Source organism: Arvicola amphibius, chromosome 6, assembly GCF_903992535.2.
Source record: "Arvicola amphibius chromosome 6, mArvAmp1.2, whole genome shotgun sequence".
Classification (NCBI taxonomy): Eukaryota; Metazoa; Chordata; class Mammalia; order Rodentia; family Cricetidae; genus Arvicola; species Arvicola amphibius.
The window spans coordinates 6,624,754-6,647,740 of NC_052052.2; the positions used below are offsets into that span (position 1 = coordinate 6,624,754).

General features: G+C 50.2%; 1 protein-coding gene across 7 annotated transcripts in view; it reads left to right on the forward strand.

The window, feature by feature from the left end:
• The first annotated feature begins 554 nt into the window (after window positions 1-554).
• Window positions 555-22,987, forward strand: part of Pik3cd (phosphatidylinositol-4,5-bisphosphate 3-kinase catalytic subunit delta) — a 42,235-nt gene continuing 19,802 nt past the window's right edge. For all 7 annotated transcript variants that reach the window (XM_038332874.1, XM_038332875.1, XM_038332878.1 and 4 more), the window contains exons 1-2: window positions 555-679; window positions 19,503-19,621. The gene's annotated coding sequence lies outside the window, so the exon portion shown is untranslated. The remainder of the gene's footprint in view (window positions 680-19,502; window positions 19,622-22,987) is intronic.

The following is a 22,987-nucleotide window of genomic DNA, read 5'->3' on the forward strand; positions in this document are numbered from 1 at the left end:
CTGTTCTGTTCTGTTTTGTTTTTGTTTTATTGTTTTTAGAAATAGGGCTTCTTTGTGTGTGTCCCGCCATCCTGGAACTTTGTAGATCAGACTGGCCTAGAACTCAGACATTTGCCTGCCTTTGCCTCCCAAGTGCTGGGATTAAAGGTGTATGCCACCACCGCCTGACTACCTAATTTTCTTAAAGGACCTTTGAGATTTCCAGGTTGTCTGTCTCATTCTTCTGGTTCCTTCTTGCGTGAGTGTCTGCACTAACTTCTTGGGTGCCTAGGACGGCAGTCATTCATCCTCTAGAGATCCGGGTCTGTCAGGGTTTTCTTTTTTTGGTTTTGTTGTTTTCTGAGTGACCGTGGTGGTGGTTCTAGCTGTGCGTCTGCATCAAGAGAAGCCTTTAGTTTTAAACAGCACGAGCTGCTGCCTGGTTCAGAGGCACCTGCTACGCAGCCCCTGCAGGGCCCGCTGGACTGTGGGCGGGGCTGGAGAGGCAGCGCGGGAGGGGGTTAGGGGTAGGGGACCCGTTGTTTTTCCTGTTATCTGTAGAAAGGAAACAAAGTGGGAAGTGGAGTGTGCGGGTTGTCAGTGGGCGGGCTGTTCAGCCACGCGCCCCGCCTCCGGCTCACTCGCGCCCAGCCTCGGGGCTGCTAGCTCCGAGGGGCTCAGCTGCTCCGCTTCGGGACCGGTAAGTGTTCTCCATGGGATGCTTTACAGAGTAGGGAGAAAGACCGGGTTGGGGGTGGTTCATGCAGCGCAGGGCCGGCTCTCCCACGTGTCCCAACACGCACAGCCTGTGCGCCCTGACTTTGGGCGCCTCCTGGTGCCTGGCAAGCGGACGGTGGATCCCTTGCGAGCTTGTCTACCGGGACCTGGGTCTGATGCTGTGCCAGCATCTCCCCTACGCCCGTCCCTGAGCGCCCCGATCAAGGGACCAAGGGCTTCCCGGCCCGAGGGTGGTGTGCATGTTGCATTCTAAGTGTCGGGATAGTGCGGGCTCCCTGGTCTTGGTAGCAGTGAGGCTGAGCCCGAGCAGTGTCACCCAGGTATGGCCAAGTCAAGCGCGGGGACGGGGCACGTTAAGATCCTCGGCACCCAGGCCCTGCGATCCTCCCAGCCTCTTCACGGAGGGTCAGGGCTGCCTAGGGGCAGACACTGAAGTTTCTGGACCCTCCTTCCCTCCTTCTCCCCTCCACTGGTGCCACCCCGCTGAGTTTTGGACCCAACCGAGGGAGGGCGAGATCACTCTCCAGATCTGCGGCTGAGCAGGGGTTACAGCAGCAAAACCGCCTCCAGTTTTGCATTTCCGGACTTTTTTTTTAAATACTCTTGCCGGTAAATCAGCCTGAATGGGGCTTTTTTTTTTTTTTTTTTTATTCAGTTTCCTGTTCTTATTTAGGCTTCCTCCTCTGCACCTCATCCTTAAGAGATAGTGGGGAATGGGATGGCCTTTTGTGGGTCCCCAGCTAGAGGCGCTCGCTGCCTCTTCCTAGCAGAGAGATGGAGACCCTTCAAGGGACTAATGACTGGCAAGGACATGCACGCTCTAGGGTGGAAGTGGAGGCTGGGGATGGAGTTTCCAATGTCACCGTGTGAAGGGCCCACACATTGGGGCCTCACCTAGCTCCCTTAAAACTCCCCCAGTTTGCAGATAGAATCCGAGGTTCTCTGAGCCGTTTCCATTGGATTCAGACTCTGCCCTGAGCAGGGACCTGTCAGCTTGCAACCCTGCCAAGCTGTCCGTGGAGCTCCTGAACCAGGATTTAAAAAAGCTCATGCCTAAATGACCCCTGAGACTTGGGGCACAGACAAGGAGAGGAGCCAAAGTGGTTGTGGATGGTGAGGGGTTGCTTCCTGCTCTCTGTGTTTTTCTTCATCTGCACAGTAGGAGAGGGAAGTGGATGTACAATGTATGAAGCAATTCCCCTTTGGCTGCTTTAAATTTTTTTTTTTTTGTTTAGAGGGCAGTTCTCCAGCTTGTCTCTGTGGGTCCAGAGCCCCAGCAAAAATTTCATTAAGTAGGAAAACTTCCGCCACTACCCAGGGAACCCGCATGCTTCTCAAGAGGGCTGATGTTAGGGCAGGTCCCAAAGACAAGTGCCCCTGGAGAATGGGCAAAGAGAGCCCTGTAGCAGGGCATGTGTTGCAGTAATGAATGACTAGCCGCCAACCTGCAGGACACCAGGAGTCAGGCTTGTTTGGGCACCGAGAAAAGCACCAGCTTTGTTCTGGAAACGGTGCCTCTGAAGCAACGAAACAGCACGCAGATTGCAGATCTCTGTGTGGTCCTGTGTTCAGCCCTCAAACTGAATGGTCATTGAAGTGGCCCGTGGAAATCCCCAGCCATCATATCAGAAACGCTGCCAGTTTCAAGGTAGAAAAAGAAAGCACCAACCCCAGGAACCTCCCTGCTCTTTCTTTGCAGCCAAACACTGTGTGTGACTTTCTGTATGGGGCACACCAGAATATGGCTCACTCAGCGATGTCCCTGGAGCCTAAGAAAGTTCCCCTTCCAGTTGAGTGTGCATGCAAGCCTTCAAAGCTTTGGGGATGGTTGAGGGTCAGGCTGCTGCAGCAGAGGGGTGCCTTAGAGGGGCTCTGGCTTCCTGTGCTGGGTGTGGTTGGTTGATGGATGTGGCAGCTCCCACCAGGAGCTCCAGGCAGTACTCCTGGTGGGGAAATTGCTTCCATTACAGAAAATTTGAGGGGGTAGGTAGAGAACAATAGGGGTAGAAAAGAGAGGAGAGGCCCAGAAGCGGGTAGGGAGGGAGTAAGAGGGAGAGGAGAGCTGGGTGGGGGGAACTTGCTTGGGAATTTAAGTCCTGTAGGGATGTTGTATTCAAGGGGCTGCTGTAGCCAAGGAACAAAAGTCTTGCGCTTTCTACCAAACGGATTTCTGTCTGGAACCAGAAGTTTGAAGTCAAGGTGCCAGCAGGTCCATGTCACGCTGTCCATATGTGTCCATCCGTGTCGTCCCCCAAACCCCAGGAGAGACCTTGCTGCATCTGGCAGCCAATGGTTCCAAGTGGTCCTCAGCTGTGACTCCCATTATTTCTGTCTCTGCCTCTGTCCATCTCCTCCCGTCTGTGTGGCTTTTTCTCTCTTGTAAGACTTGTCCCTGCCTAGGGCCTCTCAGGTAATTCAGGAAGAAGTCATTTTTAGTCCTTAAGTTATATATGCAAAGATCCTTTCTCAGTGGCTGGGGAGATAGTTCAGCAGAGCGCACTTTACCCGAGTTGGAGTCAAAGAACCAGACCCACGCTTAGAAACAAACCAGGTTGTGGTGGCGCACGCCTTTAATACCAGCACTGGGGAGGCAGAAGCAGGTGGATCTCTGAGTTCGAGGCCAGCCTGGTCTACAGAATGAGTTCCAGGACAGCCAGGTTGAAGAAACCCTATCTCAAAAAACAAAACAAAACAAACAAACAAATCAAACTTGGTGTGTATGGCAGTCTGAACATTCGGAAGCCAAAGATAGGCAGCAGATCCTAGGGGTTTACTTATGAGCAAGCCGAACTAAGCTAGTGAGCCCTACCAAGGAAAAAGCCTCCCCTGAGCTGGCAAGCTGACTCAGCAGGTAAAGGTGCTTGCTGCCCAAAGATGCCAGCGTGATGATGCGGAGCCATATACAGGAAGGAGAAAGCTGTCTCCGTAAAGTTGTATGCTGACCTCCATGTGTGTGCTGTGGCTCACCACCATACACATATAAAATAATCAAAATTAATTGGATGCTGGAGAGGTGAACCGATGATGAAGAGCACTTGCTGCTCTCCAGAGGGCCAGGGTTTGGTTCCCAACACCCACCATGGACAGCGCACGCACCGTAGTCTGTAAATCCAGCTCCAGAGGATGCACGGTTCCTTCTGCCTCCACTGCACCTGAACACAGCATATACTCACATACACATACATTTTTATAAATAAATAGTTTGTTTTGTTTTTCAAGACAGGGTCTCTCTGTGTAGCTCTGGCTGTGCTGGAACTCACTCTGTAGACCAGGCTGGCCTTGAACTTGGAGATCTGCTGTCTCTGCCTCCCAAGTGCTGAGATGAAAGGTGTGTGCCACCACAGCCTAGCAAAAAATTAAAAATTTTAATAATTTTCTGTCTTAAAACAGGGAGGCCAGTGCTGCTGAGGGACAGCACCGAGGTCATCAGCTGGCTTCCCCCACACGCAGGCACCCACACTCGTGCTTCCAATCAGTGGCGAGGTTCTAGGGTAAGGGCACCCATGGCATAGCTTTGGGGGCCACCCCCAGTTCAGGAGAGTAAAGGAGCTATTCTGGACGTGTTTTCCAAGAAAGAAGCTGGTGTCTTCGTCCTATTCCTTTCTGCCTCTTACACAGAGTGACCTTCGGCCCTATTTCAGTTTCCAATGATCTTTGCTGAATGGCCACGGCAAGCCTCCCTCCTGCTTCCCATCCTCTGGCTCTGTGACCCACAACAGCCTTCTTGTCAGTTCTGCTGAGAGGGGACTTCTAGGACCCCTGAAGGAGTGGGTGCCCTTGTGCACACTTCCCTCCTCTCTCCTGCATCAACTTCTCAGCACCTGCTGGCTGGGACCTTCCTTACAGTCTGAGGTAATGACAGGCAGGGTTTGTTTGTTTGTTTGTTTTGTTGTTTTTGGTTGTTGTTGTTTTTTTAAATTTTGTTTTTGTTTGTTGCTTTTTTTTTGCCACTTGAGTCCCCATGTCCTTCTTGGGGACTGTAATTTGCCTGACAAAAGGATTTTATGAGATGGGGCTTGTGGTATTGGAAGGGACTTGGGATCCCCCATTACTGAAGCTTGCAGGAAGCAAGAGGGAGCATAATGGGTCATGGGCTCCTATGGGGCCTTGGCAGCACTGGGCCACTCTGCTGCCTCTGGTCTAGATGGGACATTGCTTTTCCTTGTTGTGGAAGCTGGAGCAGTGTTCTTCCTGGGAGGGAGAGCAGAGCCATGTTGAAACATTGGGAAAGGAAGGGGGTGAAGATGGCCCAGTGGGCAGGGCAGGATTACCACACAATGGCAAAAGTGTTGTCTTCAGCCGGGCGGTGGTGGCGCACGCCTTTAATCCCAGCACTCGGGAGGCAGAGGCAGGCGGATCTCTGTGAGTTCGAGGCCAGCCTGGTCTACAAGAGCTAGTTCCAGGACAGGCACCAAAGCCACAGAGAAACCCTGTCTCGAAAAACCAAAAAAAAAAAAAAAAAGTGTTGTCTTCAGGGTCACAGCTGGCTTTTTTGTTTCAGTGGAACCCTGAAACAAAAGGGTCTTCTGTGAGACAAGCTTCCTCAAGGAGCAACCCTACCCCAGAAAGGGGTTTTAGCCTCAGCTACTTAAAACAAAACAACAACAACAACAAAAAAAAAACCAGAAACGATTTATTTTGTACACGCCTTGGTTTCAGCCCTCAGGAGGCAGAGGCAGGTAGATCTAAGGTCAAGGCCAGCCTGATCTATTTTCAGGACGGCCAGGGCTACAAAGACCATGTGTCAAAAAATTATTTTTATTATTTTTAAATGATTTGTATGTGGATTCATGGGTAGTGCTGTCATTGTATCCCCTCAGAGCTGGAGTTAAGGCTATGTGAGCCACCCTGCGTGGATGTTGGACCTAAGGGCTTCCCTCCAAGAGCAGTGTGTGCTCTTAGCCACCGAGCCATCTTTCCAGTCCCCCTCTCCCCCTGCTGAGTGACCTTGAGTTAAACTGCTCAACCCCTCTGAGCCTCAGAGGCAGTCGCTGTGAGTGTGGTATAGCAATACTTACCAGATTTTAGAATGCCATGGATGAGTGGAGGGGGTGGACAGTGAGACACTGAGATCTGAGAAATAGCTGAGACAGGTCCCTCATCCCAAGCACGAAACACCCCCAGTTCTAGCCACTAACAACGGCTCTCTTGTTTTTATAAACGTAACACAACTCTAGGTACCATATGTAATACAATAATATAGAATAATACAGCTCCACCTTTAGACATGGTCCCAGGTAGCCCAGGCTGGCCTCTCACTCACTGTATAGCTGAGGAAGATATTGAACTCCTGGTCTCCTTGCCTGTGTCTCCCTAGGGCTGGGATGACAGGCTATTCCTACCATGCCTTCCTAGGCATGTGCTTTGGTGTTTGGCTGTGTGTGTGTGTGTGTGTGTGTGTGTGTGTGTGTGTGTGTGTGTATACCCACGTGAACACATGTACAGGCCAGAAGAGGACACAGGCTGTCTTCCCTCATTTTCTCTTCCTTATACTCTTAAAACAGGGTCTCTATAGCCAGACCATGGTGGACCTTTAATCCTAGCATTTGGGAGGTATAGGCTGGCAGATCTCTGAGTTCAAGGCTGGCCTAAGGGGGGACTGATTTATGCAGAGGCAGCAGCTGCCAAAGTGTCTATGATCTTGGAGGGAGAGCCAGCAAAGCCTTTCTGTCCAAACAGACTGTCCTCTTGATTGGCTGGCTGGCTGGTTCTAGATGGTGGTTGCTCTGAGGCACGTGAGTGACCTGTGCTGTGGCCAGGTGTGCCTCACAGATCAGGCAGAGGGTTTCGATGGGCTTTGTTTCTCTGGGAACCTGGGTCTCCTGTGGTCTTGCTGCTCTGTGGCATGGAAAGTAGAAGTAAAGATTATGAATGGCTCTTGTCGAGAGCAGATTTCATCTTGGGAGCTGTTCTGCCATTTGCATGCACACGCTCCATTGTGCTGTTTGAGAAACTCGGGTCAGGGCTGGGGGTGGGGGTTACGGTTGACAGTGTTGGCCTAGCATGCCAGAAGCCCTGTGTTCCTTCCCACCATCGCATAAGCCTGGCATAGTGGCACACTCCTATGATGCCAGAACTTGGGGGCACCCTTGCCAACACAGACCGTTCAAGGCCAGCCTAGATGACAGGAAACCCTGTCTCAAAATAAAAACAAAAGCAGAGGCAGCCCTATGGATGACCCAGAGACTTCAGACAGCAGAACCTGGGACTGGGCACCAGCCTGGCTTTTTGCCCATGGTGCTAATTATTGAAGACTTCCCCAACACTTACTTTTTTTTTTCATTGCTGGGGACAGACCTCAGGGCTTTGTATATTCTAGACAACCGAACCACACCCCCACTTTTTAATTTGTGTGTGTGTGTGTGGGTGGGTGGGTGGGTGGGTGTGGTTATGTACCCTCAAAGGCCAGAAGCATCAGATCAGGGCAGGGTCGCTGGGCACTGAACTCTGGTCCTCTGCAAAAGCAATCTGTGCTCCTAACTGCTGAACCATCTCTCCAGCCCCAGAAGGCCCCTAGAATCAAGCGCCCCCTGCTTTCAACTCCAGTGGCCCAGGGCAGCTTCAAGTGGGGAGACAAACCAGGTGAGCGAGCGGGGTGTGTGAGCAAAGCTGCCCAGGTGTGCCTCTTCCAGGCTCACCTGCTACTGGTAAGGAAGTCCACACAACCTGATGCTGGCCTCAGATAATCTGCTTCCTTCTTCTCGGGGAGGGGGGAACCTCCAAAATCCCCCACTTTCTCCCTTATTTGTTTGTCTAAAAACAATTCCAAAAAGCAATCAATCAATATTCACTTTCAGCGTCAACAAAAGAATAAATAGTACAGGCCTCCTGCTTCTGAGAGCTCTTAAGTCAGGGGGTGACTCACTGGCCCCCGTGGGCTTTTCTCCTATTGTGTGCTGAGACAAATATTTGAACCCTACCTGTCCTTTGGAAAGCGGGGGAAGTGTAGGCTGTTTTTCTAGCAAGTAGCCATTGCCTGAGACATTTCAGGGGTTGAGTGGGCTGGGCTTGGAGCAAATGAACGTAAACAGCTTCAAGCTAGTGTTCCAAGCAGGAGCCTTGGGATCACACAGATGAAAGCTAGCAGTTAAGCTCAGGGGTAGAGCGCTGGCCTCGCAGGCAGAAGATGCTAGGCTTGATCCCCAGCGCTGAAGAAGGGAGGGAGGAAGGAAAGAACTCAGTGGGTAAGGATGTTGTCTGATGGCCTGAGCTTGTTCCCTGGAAATCCGTAGTGGAAAGTTCCCCAAAGTCCTCTGGCCTCTGTCCTGTTCTGTGGCGTTCTTGTGCCTATACACACGCACATATAAGTAAACGTAATTTATAAATTTAAAAAAGACAGGCTGGAGAGATGGCTCAGCGGTTAAGAGCACTGGCTGCTCTTCCAGAGGACCTTATTTAATTCCCAGCAACCCCATGGTGGCTCACAGTCATCTATGATGAGATCTTCTGGCCTGCACACACACATGCAGGCAGAACACTGTATACATGATAAATAAATAAATACAAAGAATTGGACCAATGGTCTGGGCATAGTGGCATACATCCGCAACTCGAGATACTGGGGCAAGCAGACTGGGGGTTCGATGCTGCACTAGGCTACTTAGCAAGGAGCTGTGGTTCGTGTATTGTGATACTTGTATGTGATGAGTGCTTAAGCCAACAAGCTTTCGTCTGAAAGCCTGGGATCGACTGTCTCACTGATTTGTGCCGATAATCAGAAGTAATTGAATCCCGTGGCAGGTTATAGCTCCATGAGAAGCTCCAAGTTTCTGCCATTTGAAGTCTGAGTCTTGGAGGCCCATACCCTGGGAGGGGATGGCTTTTGAGTGGCAGGTGTCCCTGTCACCAGCTATGGCTGAAGTTTGCTTGCATGGTGTGATATGAATATCAGCTTTTTACACAAAGCTTGTATGGTGTGGTGTGAATATCTGTTACACGAAGCTTGCACAGTGTGGTGTGAATATCAGCTTTTTACGGGAAGCCCGCGTGGTGTGGGTGAATATCAGCTTTTTGCAGGAAGCCCACATGGTGTGGTGTGAATATCAGCTTTTTGCAGGAAGCCCACATGGTGTGGTGTGAATATCAGCTTTTTACACCTGTGATAGTTTCTGGGATGATCAGCTGAGCCCTGTCTCTGTAGCTGTGACATAAGTCAGTGCCTCTGGGTGGGCAGACGACTCCAAACGGCCACCCAGGATCCCTGTGCCCTAGGTTCATGGGGAATTGACTGGGAAATGGCCGAGCAGCAGCAGCAGTAACCTTGACCCACATCGACCATTCTCCTCCAACGTTCCCACCCACTGCTCTGGCCAGAGAAGATGTGATGCATAACCCAGCCCGCAGCATCCCACCCCAACCGTGACCTTGCTTTGAAGCTTCAAGCCCTATTTTTAACACTGACATCTCTTCCATGATCTATGCATGTTTATTTTACTATAAAGAATATTTCTCCCTCCTTTTCAGTCAAATTGCTGCTCCAGAAAGATGTTTATGTTTTCTTCAGTGACTTCCTCTACTCCCGGCCGTGATTCCAGCCTTAATTTGAAAACATGAGGATTATGGGAAAAAAATTGTATGAATGAGACAGAATTTTGACAAGAAATCTATAGTTCGTTCCCCTCTCATGCATGTGTGTGGTGTGTGTGTGCGCGTAGATACACGAGTTCTCATGTACGGGGATGGGGAGGCGTGTGCCTGTGGAGACCTGAGGTTCACGTTAGCAGTCTTCTGTCTCCACCTGACTCTTTGAAGCGGCTTCTCTCACTTGAACCCGGAGCTGGTCCATCAGTCTAGCCAGCCAGCTTGCTCTGGGGCTCCCCAGAATTCACCTTTTGGCCACTGGAATTTCAAGGTAGCCTGCAATGCCGACCCATCTTTTACAGGGGTTCTAGGAATCCCAACTCCAGTCTTTACACTCGTGAGGCAAGCACTTTACCTGCTGAGCCATCTCCTCAGCCTGAGAAATGTGCATCTTTAAAAAAATTATTTTATTATTATTATTATTATTATTATTATTGATTTCGAGACCAGATTTCTCTGCATAGTCCTGATTGTACTAGAACTCGATCTATAAACCAGGCTGGCCTTGAACTCATAGAGAGCTGCCTGCCTCTGCCTCCCAAGTGTGTCCACATGAGTTTGTCTGCATGATGCATGTGCTGGCACTGGGGAGGACAGAGGGCATTGTAACCCCGGAAACTGGAATGACACGTGGTTGTGAGCAGCCTGACATATCAGGCCCTGGAGATGAGGTGGCCCGCCACGGCCCCAAGGCCACGGCTAATACTTGGGAAGGAGCAAGAGACCGAGCTGACTTTTACAAGTTCTAGGGCAGAAATGGCTTCAAGACATGTTCAGGGGAAGGACGAACACACGTAATCCTTGCCAGGGAGACACAGGCATACACGATTAATGATGGAATGGGGTGTGCAGAGTTGTGTTCCCAAGACTTTTCTGTGGCTGCCTCAGCAAACTAGGAGAAGCCACCCAGCCCCGTTACACAGATTAAAGAGGAACAGGGAGATGCGTTCAATGTGGCCACCCTGGGGAAAGGAATAGACCAAGAGGTTCCGGGACCCCAAGTTTCTCTTTAAGGCACTGATGTGCACTGTTTAAATGGGAAGGGTTGCCTGAAGAGACAGGTGTGCATCGTAAGAAGTTGTGGCCCGTGTGCGTCTCCGTTGCCTCAGCTCCTGTCCTGCAAGGTGGTCTGAAAAGTCTTTATGACTTGAGGGGACAAGATGGCTCTCCGGTGATGACTGCCCCTCCAGTGTCACCCTCATTAGGGGTGTAGGGAGGGTGTGAGGGGATCTGTCTGAGCTTTTGCTCCTCCTGGAATCCAAGGTGGCTGCAGTTTTAGATTTTGCTCTGTCTTCGGCTAGAGTAAAAGAGGCACACAGGTAGGAAATGAGGCAGGCTAGCCAGGCTTTTCCTCCTGTCTATAGTCAGTTCTTAAACAAAAGCCGTTTTGAAATTCAGGTTCCAGGCTAAGCGATGGTAGGAAGTAAGACCCTGTGTTGAAAACCAAAAGAACATAAACGAAAAAAATGAAATCCTAAAGTTCAGTGTTTGTTTCAAACAGCTGCATAAGGACAGAGTCCTGGAGGGTAGCACCCAGTCCGGTTGTGACGTCCCACGTCCCTCCCACCTCTGTCCTTGCTGCAGCAAGCAAGCACTCCTTGGAGACCTCAGCAGTGTGGCCTGCCATACACTGAGGAGCACAGGTTGTCATTTCCCCAAGCGCTAAAGCTACTCTGGGAGGGCTTCAAGTGAGGAAGGGTCGTGGGAACCCCTCTTTACGGCATGAGTAAAGCAAGCCGGGGCACTGCAATTGTCCCTGAAAGTGGAGCAGCGGTCTCGTGCGTCATCTCCAGCTAGACGTTGTTGTAGTTGAACTAGACGGTGATCATCGGCTGCTTGGTGTGGGGGTAAACTCATCACACCTCCCAAGTCGGTGTGGTGTGGAGTGGGCGAGACGGTCTGTTCGCCCCTTCAAACTCAGTGCACCTTGAAGTGGGTCAGTCCGTCCAACAGAGGCTGAGAGAGCCATCGGCTTCCCTTGGGTGATCTGTAAGACTGGAGGGGAGGCTAAAGTCTCACTAAAATGGACATATATCATGCTTTCAAATTAGCACCTTGGACCTTGCTGAAGCTTTGGTGGTTGAGTTTTATGTTATTTGATTATTTATTATAGTTTAGATTTATTTATTTGATGTGCATGTGTGTATACCTGAGTATATGACTGTGCACCACATGTTTGCAGATGCCCACAGAGGCCAGAAGAGGGCATTAGATCTCCTGAAACTAGAGTTACAGGCTGTTATGAGCCACTGTGCGAGAGGGAAGAGGGAGGAAAGAGATTATACCACCAGGCTAGTGACCAGGCCTTTTTTTTTTTTTTTTTTTTTTTTTTTTTTTTTTTTGGTTTTTCGAGACAGGGTTTCTCTGCAGCTTTTGAGCCTGTCCTGGAGCTAGCTCTTGTAGACCAGGCTGGTCTCGAACTCAGAGATCCGCCTGCCTCTGCCTCCCGAGTGCTGGGATTAAAGGCGTGTGCCACCACCGCCCGGCGTAACCAGGCTTTTTACAGCAGGGCCAGATCCATGCCTCCGTGCCTGGTATCTGGCATTTAACACAGGCCACTTACTGCCATTACTTTGTGGCTTGGGAAACTTGCCTGCTCTCTAAGGACAACTTTGCGACTATGTTTAGGGAATGCTGCCAGGTTCGTTGTCTTAATCTTCTCACTTGGTCTGCAGCAGTTGCCATAACACATCTATAAGGTAATTCTAGAAAATCGGGGCCAGAAACCCACCCAACCCCAGAACCTTCTATGAGGAACTCACTGCATCCTATCTGGACGTTATTCTAACTTCTCCCTCGGGAAGTATTCACAGTGGGCCTTTTCCACAAACAGAGCACGTCTTTCCATTCATGGACAACACAAAGGACTCAGGTTCACAGGCCCTCGCTGGGAACCCGAGACTCCTAGAAACTGACAGATGCTCCTCTGTGAGTACTGCTGGACGCTGCCGGTGTGTGCTATCTGTCTGACTGATCCTTGCTTCTGAGTCAAGGTCACCCCTGTGTGTGCTGGTTTTCCTGTCCTAGACCAGGCAGTGGGTCATTAGCAGGCCTCTCCAAAAGCCAAGAATGTTCCAGAACTTTGTTCCTGGAAACACTCATGCATTTTTGGTAGACACGTGAAAGAGTGAACACCACCAAATCAAACATCGTTTTCTTCGGCCTACCCACCCCTTTCCATGCCCTAAGTCAGAAACTCTGGGAGCTTCTGCTAAGCTAGACATGTAGTCAGAGCTTAGGGAATTGACCACAGAGGAGATGGAAGCTTCAGGTCCTAAATTAACTTGGCTTTTTAACTACAGTTGAGTGACTTTTTCATTAACTGGAGGGTGAGAATTCAAAGATTAATGAAAACATGTAAAGACGGCAGGAGAGAGAGGGTCTCTTGTAATCAGGCTCCCCAGAAAAGTATCAAAAGAACAGATCAACAGAGAGACAGGCATGTATCTCTCTAGTCCCAGCTACTTAGGGAGCTTCTGCAGCAGGATCACGGGCACTCAGAAGCTAGAAGCCAGCCCGGACAGTGCAGCAGAGACCCTGTTTCTAAACAAAACAGAACAGTATATCAAAGGGACAAAGCAATAGTGGACTATGTAAATAAATATGGAATCTTATCCCTTTCGGGGGATAATCCTGCATTGCCCTCCCATTTTCCAATTAGAATTTAACATCCGCATTTAATGTGTTTTATTGTTAGTTGTATCTGACCCCCCCCCCCGACTTTAGTCTCCGTTTTACTTTTCGTTCTGTGGCTGTGAGAAACACCATGACCCATGCGGTGGTTTGAATAAGAACGGCCCCATAGGCTCATAGATGTGGGTGCTTGGTCACCAGGGAGTGGCATTATTAGGAGGTGTGTGGAAGGGAAATTATGAAAACGACTTACAGGCCGTAGTCCCGCTAATCCAGCCATGGCTGGCTGTGAACGGAAAGTCCAAGAGTCCAGTAGTTGCTCAGTCCGCAAGGCTTCAGTACAGACAGGAATCCCGAAGACGTCGACTCTAATGCCAGTGAAGGCATGGATGTGCTAGCAAGGTGAGGGAGACAGGCAAAGAACAAATGCTTCCTCCTTCCGTGTCCTTATTTAGGCTGCCAGCAGCCGGTGTGGCCCAGATTACAGGTGTCTCTTCCCACCTCGAGAGCTGGATTAAAGGCGTGTCTTCCTAACTCAGAGATCCAGATTGGAAGTGACTCTTCCTACTTCAATAAGAAAAATAAATCCCTCACAGGTGTGCATTCCATCTTGGGGCTTTGGGTCCATAAGAGTCAAGTTGACAAGCAAGGATATCTATCCATCATGTAGCTGGGAGAAGTCAAGGCAGGAACTCAAGGGAACCATGGGAAATGCTGCTTGCTGGTTTTTCCTCTCCAGTTTGCTTACGGACAGGCTTGTGCTTAGCTGGTGTTCTTATGTAGCCCAGGGCCACCTGCCCAGGGAATGGTGCCACCCAGAGTGGGCTGGGGATCTAGACAATCCACTATACACATACCTATTCCCTTCTCGGATGACCCTGGGCCGTACCAGGTTGGCAAAGCTAGGAATGCTGGTGCCCTTTGGAGAAGGAAGCCACGAGTGGGGTTCCCGAAGGGAAGGCATTGGGGGAGGCAGGCAGCAGAAAGAGGTGGGATTGCATCACAGTGGGGTGACCTGGAAGTGTCAGGACAGGAGGGAGGAGTGATGGCAGCAAATACACGTCTTGAGTGGAACAAGGGCTTCTGTGAGTGTATTTGGTTTCTTGTTCTTAGGCCAGGGTACTTACAGAGAATTGGCTCCTTTTGGCAGCTGCAAACAGGGGTAGAAATCAAATTTCTCTATTTACTCTTGAGTTTTGACAGTAGTGAAACTCTAAAGTGTGTATCTGTGTGTGGGGGTGTGTGTGGAGGTCAGAGGTCAACAATGGGCACCTTCCTCGTCTTTCAAGTTTAACAGGCATGCACCTCAAAGCCTGGCTTCTCTCCAAATATTATTTTAAAACTTTATGGTGTTATTATTGTTGGGGGTGGGACACATGCCATTGTGCATGTGTGGAGGACAGGAAACCGCTTTGTGGAGTTGGCTTTCTCCTTCTACTTTTATAAGGGTTCTGGGGCAAACCAGGTTGTCAGGCCTGCGTGGCTAAAATCTCTACCCATTGGGCCATTTCTCTGGACTTCCCAATGTTTTAATGATTTCTTTCTTTTCCATATTTGCCAGTACAGTTCTGGCATATTTTTATGATACAGACATGTCACCATTTTGTGGATTTTGCCATTTCAAAGAAATCCTGTTTCTTCTGCCTGGACTCCAAGAGAAATTTTTACCTGACTGTTCACTTTGTACCCCAAGCTGGGCACTGGGGTTCATTGTTAATGGGGATCTTGTCTTTGAGTCTGGAATTCACTCAAACCTATGCTATCAGAAAAAAATGAAACTGGGGAGAAGGGTAGCACCATGCATGGCTCCTGTGGGGTGAGGGGAGCCCCCACACATGGAGAAGGGGGTAGAGGACCTTGGAAGTTTTCTGCTTTGGAAAATCTCCTTGGTGGCTGACACTCATTAACTGTGGGACTTACTAACCTGTGAGAGTTCTCTCTTCTCTGCACCCAGGCGGCTGTCTGAATTCCTCCCCTCTCCATCTCCTCGTTCGAGAGCCATGACTTTTTTTGGACTCTGGGGTCTGTGTAGCCTAGGAGATCCAAGATTCACTGAGCCTTGGAGAACATAGGTGGGCTCAGCATCTCCAGGTTGCTCACCGAGGATGGCTTTACTCCCAGACTCACTTACAGGCCTAGAGTGCTCCAAGAGGCAGGACCCTGGGGCGGTCCCCATACTATCATCAGGCTGACCACCCAGTGGCCCTGGTTCCATCCACTGCAGAGATCAGCTTGTGAGCAACGCAGGCAGGTACTTGCATCCTTGGGGCAAACACAGCGTGTGTGTTTACATTAATAGTACCTGGGGAGATATCTTGCTTTTTTCTTTTTCTTTTTTTTTTGTTTTTTTGTTTTTTTGGTTTTTCGAGACAGGGTTTCTCTGCAGCTTTTTTAGAGCCTGTCCTGGAACTAGCTCTTGTAGACCAGGCTGGCCTCGAACTCACAGAGATCCGCCTGCCTCTGCCTCCCGAGTGCTGGGAGAGATATCTTGCTTTTATCTTGTTGTTTTGAGACAAGGTCTCATTCTGTAGCCCTGACTGACCTGGAACTCCCGTTATAGACCAGGCTGGTCTTGAACTCTCAGAGATTTGCCTGCCTCTGCCTCCTGAGTGCTGGGATTAAAGCACAATCATGCCCAGCTTGTGGTGTTGTCTTTAAGACATCTAGACATGGAAGCGAAGATGGTACTGGGAATGAATTACATCCTGCCATCTCTAGCTCTCCTCCTAGGGTGCTCCTGCACCAAGGCCTAGGCAGGGATGCTGGGGCCGTGGGAAGCTCCTGGCCTGGGCTTTTTAAGTCTTGCCTGGGGACCTCCCACATCCTGGCCAACTCAGCAGCCTAGTCCTCCCATGCTGGGCTCAGCAGTCCCTGGGAACTTCTGGCCCAGCTTTTGGCTTTTCATTCTTCACTAACTCAGGGACCTTTCTAGGACTCGTTTGTTTGTTTGTTTGTTTGTTTGTTTGTTTGAAACAGGGTTTTCCTAGGTAGCCTTGGCTGTCTTGGAACTCACTCTGTAGACCAGGTTGGCCTTGAACTCACAGAGATCCACCTGCCTCTGCCTCCAGAGTATTGGGATTAAAGGTGTGCGCCACCACTGCCCAGCCATTCCTAGGACTCACATTGACAACCAGTGAAGAGCCTGGCCTCATCTAGGGCAGTTGTGGGCCTGGAATCCCTTTGTCCTCTGAGCTCCACTTTCCACAAAGGATGAAGTCTCAGAACATAAGAGGACAGGGTAAAACAAGAGGTTCATAGGTGCAGTGCAAAACCAAACGGGTTCCATGCTACTTCTGCTGTGTGAACTGGGCCTGTAGCTGAGGAAACTGGGGCTGGAGAGTTCAAGCCAGCCTGGGCAACTTAGTGAGTCTGTCTCAAAACTTGGGAGGCAGTGGAAGCAGATTTCTGTGCGTTCGAGGTTAGCCTAACCTACCCAATGAGTCCCAGGGCAGCCAGGGCTACACAGTGAGACCTTGTGGGGATTAAACGCAATGATAAAGACTTCTGACTCAGCACACCCAAGGCTCTAAATGCAAATGCCCTGCACTAAAATGAAGCACAACAGAAAGGCTGTGAGGATGGTGTGTGCACGGGAGGGTACCCTGGATTTCCTCATTTACTGTCCCAGGGAGAACAGTGGACCCTACCATATAGGTTCCTAGATGGAACCCCGGCCCTAGGACTGTGGCATAGCTCTTGTAAGGAACTCAGATGTGGAGTGAAAGTCTTGAATAAATCATTTGTTTCTAATTCCATGTGGTGTGGGGTTTCCCACAGACAGACACAACCAGAGTCCAGACTCACGGAATCCTGGGGGGAAGGGGGGCGGCAGCAACTCCAGGGCTGACACAGGTCTGAATGTTCTGCCCTTCCCCGGGGATACCCTGGGAACCAAGGGGGCAGAGTCCTGGTAGTTGGGGGGTTTGTGGTGGTTGTTTTGTTTTGTTTTTGCCAACTTGACACAACCCAGAGTTATCTGGGCCGAGGAACATCAATTGAGAAAACACCTCCCACATACTGCCTGTAGGTCAGTGTGTGGAGGGGTATTTTCTTGACTAATGGTTGATGGGGCCCAGCTCACTGGGGGCAGTGCCACACTTGGGTAGGTGGTTCCCAGTGATCCTGAGAAAGCAGGTTGAACAAGACATGGGGAGTAAGTCTGTAAGTAGCGTTCCTCCATGGCTTCTGGGTCAGTTCCTGCTTTGGTTTCTCTCAGTAGACTGCGACTAGGGATATGTAAGCCAAATAAAATCCTTCCTTCCAAGTTGCTTTTGTCATGCTGTTTTATCTCAGCAATAGAAAACAAACTAAGACAGAAAGAGGCTGGGTGGATCTCACTTTATAAACAGCGCCGTCTATCCGCTAATTGTAAAAGACCCTAGCTAGGATTGCCTATGCTTCCCATCCCGAATCATTCTCCTGTTCTGGGGCTCTGTGATGGGGAGATGCGGAGAATCCTGAAGACCCCTGCTTTAGCCCCTGACCTCCTGCAAGAGCAGCCAAGGAGTCTTCACTTCATAGCGCCCTGGTGGCTATTCCTCCTCCCCGGACCTGGGGTATTAATGCTTGCTGACTGCACAGTGGTACAACGGGCTCTGGTCCCGCCCCATCTCCGGGATGTTCCGCCTCCGACCGCGCCCCGCCCCGCCCTGTCGCCCTCTCCAGCTCGTTGTTCAGCCCCGCCCCGGGCCGCGCCCCTCCGCTGATGCCGGGCTCGCTCGCTCACCGCCACCCCTGCGGGCTGCACACGGGCCAGGAGGCTGGCGCCCTCCGGTCACTCCGGGACCCTCCCGCCGTATCCCCTGGGCAACTGTCTCCAGGGAGACGGAGCCCGCCCCTGCCACCGACACCGGGTACGAAACCCACCTATGTGGGCGTCTGTGGGGTCCCTGTACTTCCCCCACCACCACTGGCCAGATGCTCTGCCCCGCCCAGCACTGGGCTTTGTTGGCCTGGGTTTGGGTGGGCAGGGTAAGAGGTCATCAGGAGTCCAGGGTGGAGGGGCTTAGGAGAGGCAGGAGCGTGAAGGCAACAGCACCCCACTGGAGAGGCCGACCCATACATAGGGTCGTGCCTGCCTAGGATTCCCTGGTCTGTGTGTGTGGTGGTGGTGGGGAGAGTGCTGAGTAGCGTCTTTTTGTGACTCTCTGAGGATGGAATCCTGGGTGTGTCTTCAGCCGCCCTTGACGGGATGAGCCGGCTAGGGCTCCCAGGACAAGGACGGGCTTGCTTAGGGCGAGCTGAGCTGTTTACTTCTCAGGAACCAAAGCAGTTCGGTGCACGCTCCCCCGTCCCCCCTCCCCCTGTCCCCGATTCCCAGCCCAGCAGTCGGCAAGCTTGGTCCCTCCCCAGCTTTGCCCTTGAAACAAGAGGGGCTGACAGAAGTCATACCCAGCCCTGGAGGTCCTGTCCTTCTTCCACCGTGGGACTTAACTCATTCCTACCAACCCCCAGTGCATTTTTTCCTGGCTCTTTATCTCCCGTCCTGAATTCCTGAGGATGCAATCCTCTGAGCTCCATCATGCTTTCTGCTTTGTCTTTCCCATTTTTTCAAAGCACCTTCTTTCCGCACTTACTTCAGGTTTCCTTGGGTCTGTCTTACTACTGTTTGCTATTTTCGGGGGTCAGCATGTAAGCTATTTCTTCTTTTAGTCTTTGGCTAAAGCCTTGGGTGGCTCTGCTCAGAGTTTCTTGGAAAGCCCAGTGGTCCTCCCTGGATGCTGAACTGGGGTATCCACACCCACCTGCCCAGGCTTCTGCAGCCTTGCTGAGCACGGGTGTGTGTTAGCACGGGTGTGTGTTGGCACGCTAGAGGACTTCAGCTTGGACCCTGGGAAATGTGTGTCTATAGAACACACTGTTTCTAGTGGACTCCTGAGGGCTTTGCTTTTGTCTTATGGAGAAAGAAGCCAGTAGTTTCTGAGTTTGTTTTGTGCCCTTCCCACTCTACCTAATGGGATGGAGGCTCAGGGAGCCCCGCTGCACAGATGCTTGGGACCAGGGCGTCAGTTATCCCCCTCTTAGGGACCAGGTTCTTAGTAGGAGTGCTCCCCTCTTCTCACAGCCCCCACCTCTTTACCCTCTAGCCCAACAGGGATGACTTTTCCTTTAGACCTGAATTTGAAAGCAGATCCTCATGGGAAGTCAAGGTCTAAAGTTCAGAAACCTACTTTTTTTTTCCAGCCGTGAGATGAAATTCAAACTCAAACATGGCTCAGATGTATTAACTTTGCTTTCAAAAAAACAAAAACAAAAGCAAACGAACAAACATCTCTGAAAGACCATCTGAGTCACCTGTATGTGCATTCTGGTTTCAGGTCTGGAAATGCTTCTGTGCCACCAAAGGGAGCTGGGGTGGCACTGACCCAGGTAGCGAGCAAGAAAGACCCAGCCAAGTGAGATTGGTTTACAAGAAGGGAAACTGAGCTGGAATGGCTCCCTGCAGTGCTGGGAACTTTGGCAAGCACTCTGGCTGAGCCGTGTCCACTGCCCTGAGATCTATCCCGTACCAGAATGTACTGGTTTCGGAAATTCTATGTTTTAAATGTTCTTCCTCCTCTCATTCTTTTCAGACATATGAGGAGCTGAGTAGCCAGCAAAAGTGGGATGACGTTCACTGATGGCAAAGCACCTTTAATCTCCCAGGCAGAAGGGCCTTGGCTGGTCGTCCTTACTGGCCTGTCCCAGAAAGGTAGGTTGGGGGAAGGGGATGGTTTATAGAGTACAGAAGAGATACTATTACAGATAAGAATGTTGAAGAAAACTTGACCCTCTCTGACTTGTCCCTAAGACAAGCATTCTCAGAGGAAGAGAAGGGGGGAAGAGGGGGGACGGACGGACAGACTGGGAGCGTAGCTGGGTAACAGGATCAAGTAGGGGCCTCTGTGTCTAGAGTCTTGGATGGTCACAAGATCAAGGTAGGATTCTCTTTCGAGTTGACTTGGAAGAAGAATGTTGCATGTTTGAATGCTTGGTCCCCAGTTTGTGGAACGGTTGGGGAAGGATTAAGAGATGGGGCCTCGCTGGAGGAATGTGTCACTGGGAGCAGGGGTTGAAGTTTCAGGCCATTCCCAGTGTCTCTGCCTCATGGTTGTGCTTGAAGACGTGTGCCCCCCCCATTTCTCCAGCAGTGTGCCTGCTGGCCTGCTGTCGTGCTCCCCACCATCATGCTCATGGACCCTCTGAAACTGTCAGCTCCAAATAAGCTATCCTGTAACTCGCCTTGGTTATGGTGTCTTGCCACATCACCAGAAGAGTAACTAAGACACCCCCATCCAGTCAATAGGCAGCTGGGTGTAGGTACTGAGCTCTGTGATGGGGAAGTCTGGGGATTCCTTGTCTCTTTGGGTACATGATTAGTCTTTGTGTGCAGAGAACATTCTGGCTGATCCGCTGCTGTCCTTTAGATCAGGTGGGGCCAGTGTCATTGAAGCTTCCCCCAGCCTCTACCTCATCATCTCTAGGTCTTTTCGTGTTGTTTATGAAACCTCTTTGTTGGTTGTGGAGCTCTTTCAAAATTAAAATATTAAGCAAAATTTTGAATTTGGAAGTAAGAAACAAAACTTAGTTTCCAAAATGCCTTGGTGGTGTGTGTACAGAGGTCAGAGGAAAATTTTTTTATTTTATTAATTTTTTATTTTATTAATTATATATACAGTATTCTACCTGCATGTCTGCCTGCAAGCCAGAAGAGAGCACCAGATCTCATTCTAGATGGTTGTGAGCCACCATGTGGTTGCTGGGAATTGAACTCAGGATCTCTGGAAGAACAGCCAGTGCTATTAACCTCTAAGCCATCTCTCCTGTCCCCTTTATTTTATCTTTATGTGGGTTGAGAGGAGTGAACTCAGGTGACTAACCTTGTACAGCAAACACCTTTACCCTTCATCTCCATGACTCAGAAAATACCTTTGGTAATAATTTTAGTGGCGCACATCTTTAATCCCAGTACTTGGGAGGCAGAGGCAGGTGGATCTCTGTAAGTTGGAGGCCAGCCTGGTCTACAGAATGAGTTCCAGGACAGAAATGGCTACACAGAGAAACCTTGTCTCAAAAAACAAACAATAACAACAAAATTTATTTTTACTTTATGTGTATGACTGTTTGCCTGCATGTATGTATGTGCACCATGTGCTTGCAGTGGACATGGGGGCCAGAAGAGGGCACTGGATTTCCTGAAGCTAGAGTTATACATCTTCTGGGAACCATACGGCCACCATAGTATGAACTCTCACAGCGGTTGTGGTTACCCACAGGAATGAGGCTGTCTAGCCAGGCGTGGCTGGAGGAGAGGCTTAGGGGCTCTACCTATCACTGTGAACTATTTGCTACTGGTAGATCCAGGGGAAGGGGGGAGTCATTGCCTCCAGTTGTGTGTTCACTAGAGACTACCAGGTTCCAATGAGTAGTATTGTCCTGGTTAAATTAAATGGATCAGAAAACAAAACCAAAAGTCCTAAGTCAGGGAAATGGGCTGGCAGGGAGGAAGGGAGTTGATAGGAATTGGAGGGAGATTAGAAAAAAAAAGTTGGTGCTGGAGAAATGGGTCAGTGGTTAAGAGCACTGACTGTTCTTCCAGAGAGGCTCACAACCATCTGTAATGAGATCTGATTTCCTCTGCTGGTGTGCATGAAGACAGGTCACTCAAATACATACATACACACACACAGACACAGACACACACACAGACACAGACACACACACACACACACACACACACACACACACACACACACACATAAAAGTTGAAAGAACCAGGCTCTTGACACAGGATGGTAGAAACATGGTGGCGTGGCTTTTACCGTCATGTTTCCTCTCTCTGGTCTCGCAAGGCTGTGACCATCACATCCTGACACTGATCGCTGGTTCCCGAAGCCCTTTGCACAGGGAACCCTACCAGTGTTCAAGTGGGGTTAGTGACTTGCGGTGGTGTGGCTCTGAGAAGTCACACTCAGCATCATGTTTCAATTGTGTGTCCCTCGCTGGTGGCCCCCTTCGGGGACACTGGATGCTTTCGGGAAGTAAGGCGTGGCTAGCAGAAACAGGTCACTAGGAGAGTAGGACCTGCCCCCACCCTGGTTTCGCTGTGCTGTTTGTTTCTTGGTCTGCCATGATGTGGACAGCCTCTGCCACAGGCTCCTACAGTCATGAACTAGCCGCTCCACCGTGCCTACTGAGCAGTGATGGACTGAGACCCCCTGGAACTGTGAGCCAACATAAATCTTCCTTCTTAAGTCGTGTCTGCAAAGTATTAGTAGCTGGCATAGTGCTCTTACATGTAACCTGGCAGCCCTGGATGGTCCTACGCAGCTAAGTCCTTAGCAGGGACCACCCAGACACACAGAAAAAGGAAGCCAGATGGTACCACATAGTTGTTTTAAAAGGAGAGGCAAAATGAGATTGCGGATTAAACTAAGGTAGCCGGGCTGCTGTGATGTAGCTCAGTTGGCAGAGTACCTGGCTAGGGTGGGATGCACGAAAACCTCCTTTAGTCCACAGACAGCATAAACGAGGTGTGGTGGGCATGTTTGTCAGGCCAGGACTTGGGAGGCAGGGGGGTGGTCAGAAGTTCAAGGTCATTCTTGGCTACAGAGTGAGTTCCAGGCTACTTTATGAGTCTGTCTCAAACAAACAAACAAACAAACCCTTATGACATCAGAAATGATGATTTAAAAAAATTATTACTTTCATCATATTTTGAGATGGGGCTCTCTATGTGGTCTAAGCGGGCCTCAAACTTAAGAGATTCACCTGCCATTGTCTCCCAAGTGATGGGATTAAAGGTGTGAGCCACTGCACCCAGCTTTATTATTATTACTCTTAGACTGTGTGTGTATGTATGTGTGTGTGTGTGTGTGTGTGTGTGTGTTTGAGGGGGTGGGTATGTGCACATGAGTGTAATGCCCTTGGATCCAGGTCAGAGACTTCAGGTCGCCTGTAGTTGGAGTTACAGGTGGTTGTGAGCCACCCAATGTGAGTTCTGGGAACCAAACTCTGGTCCTCTGGAAGAGCAGCAAGTACTCTTAACCACTGAGCCATGAATTGTGTTTTTTTTTCA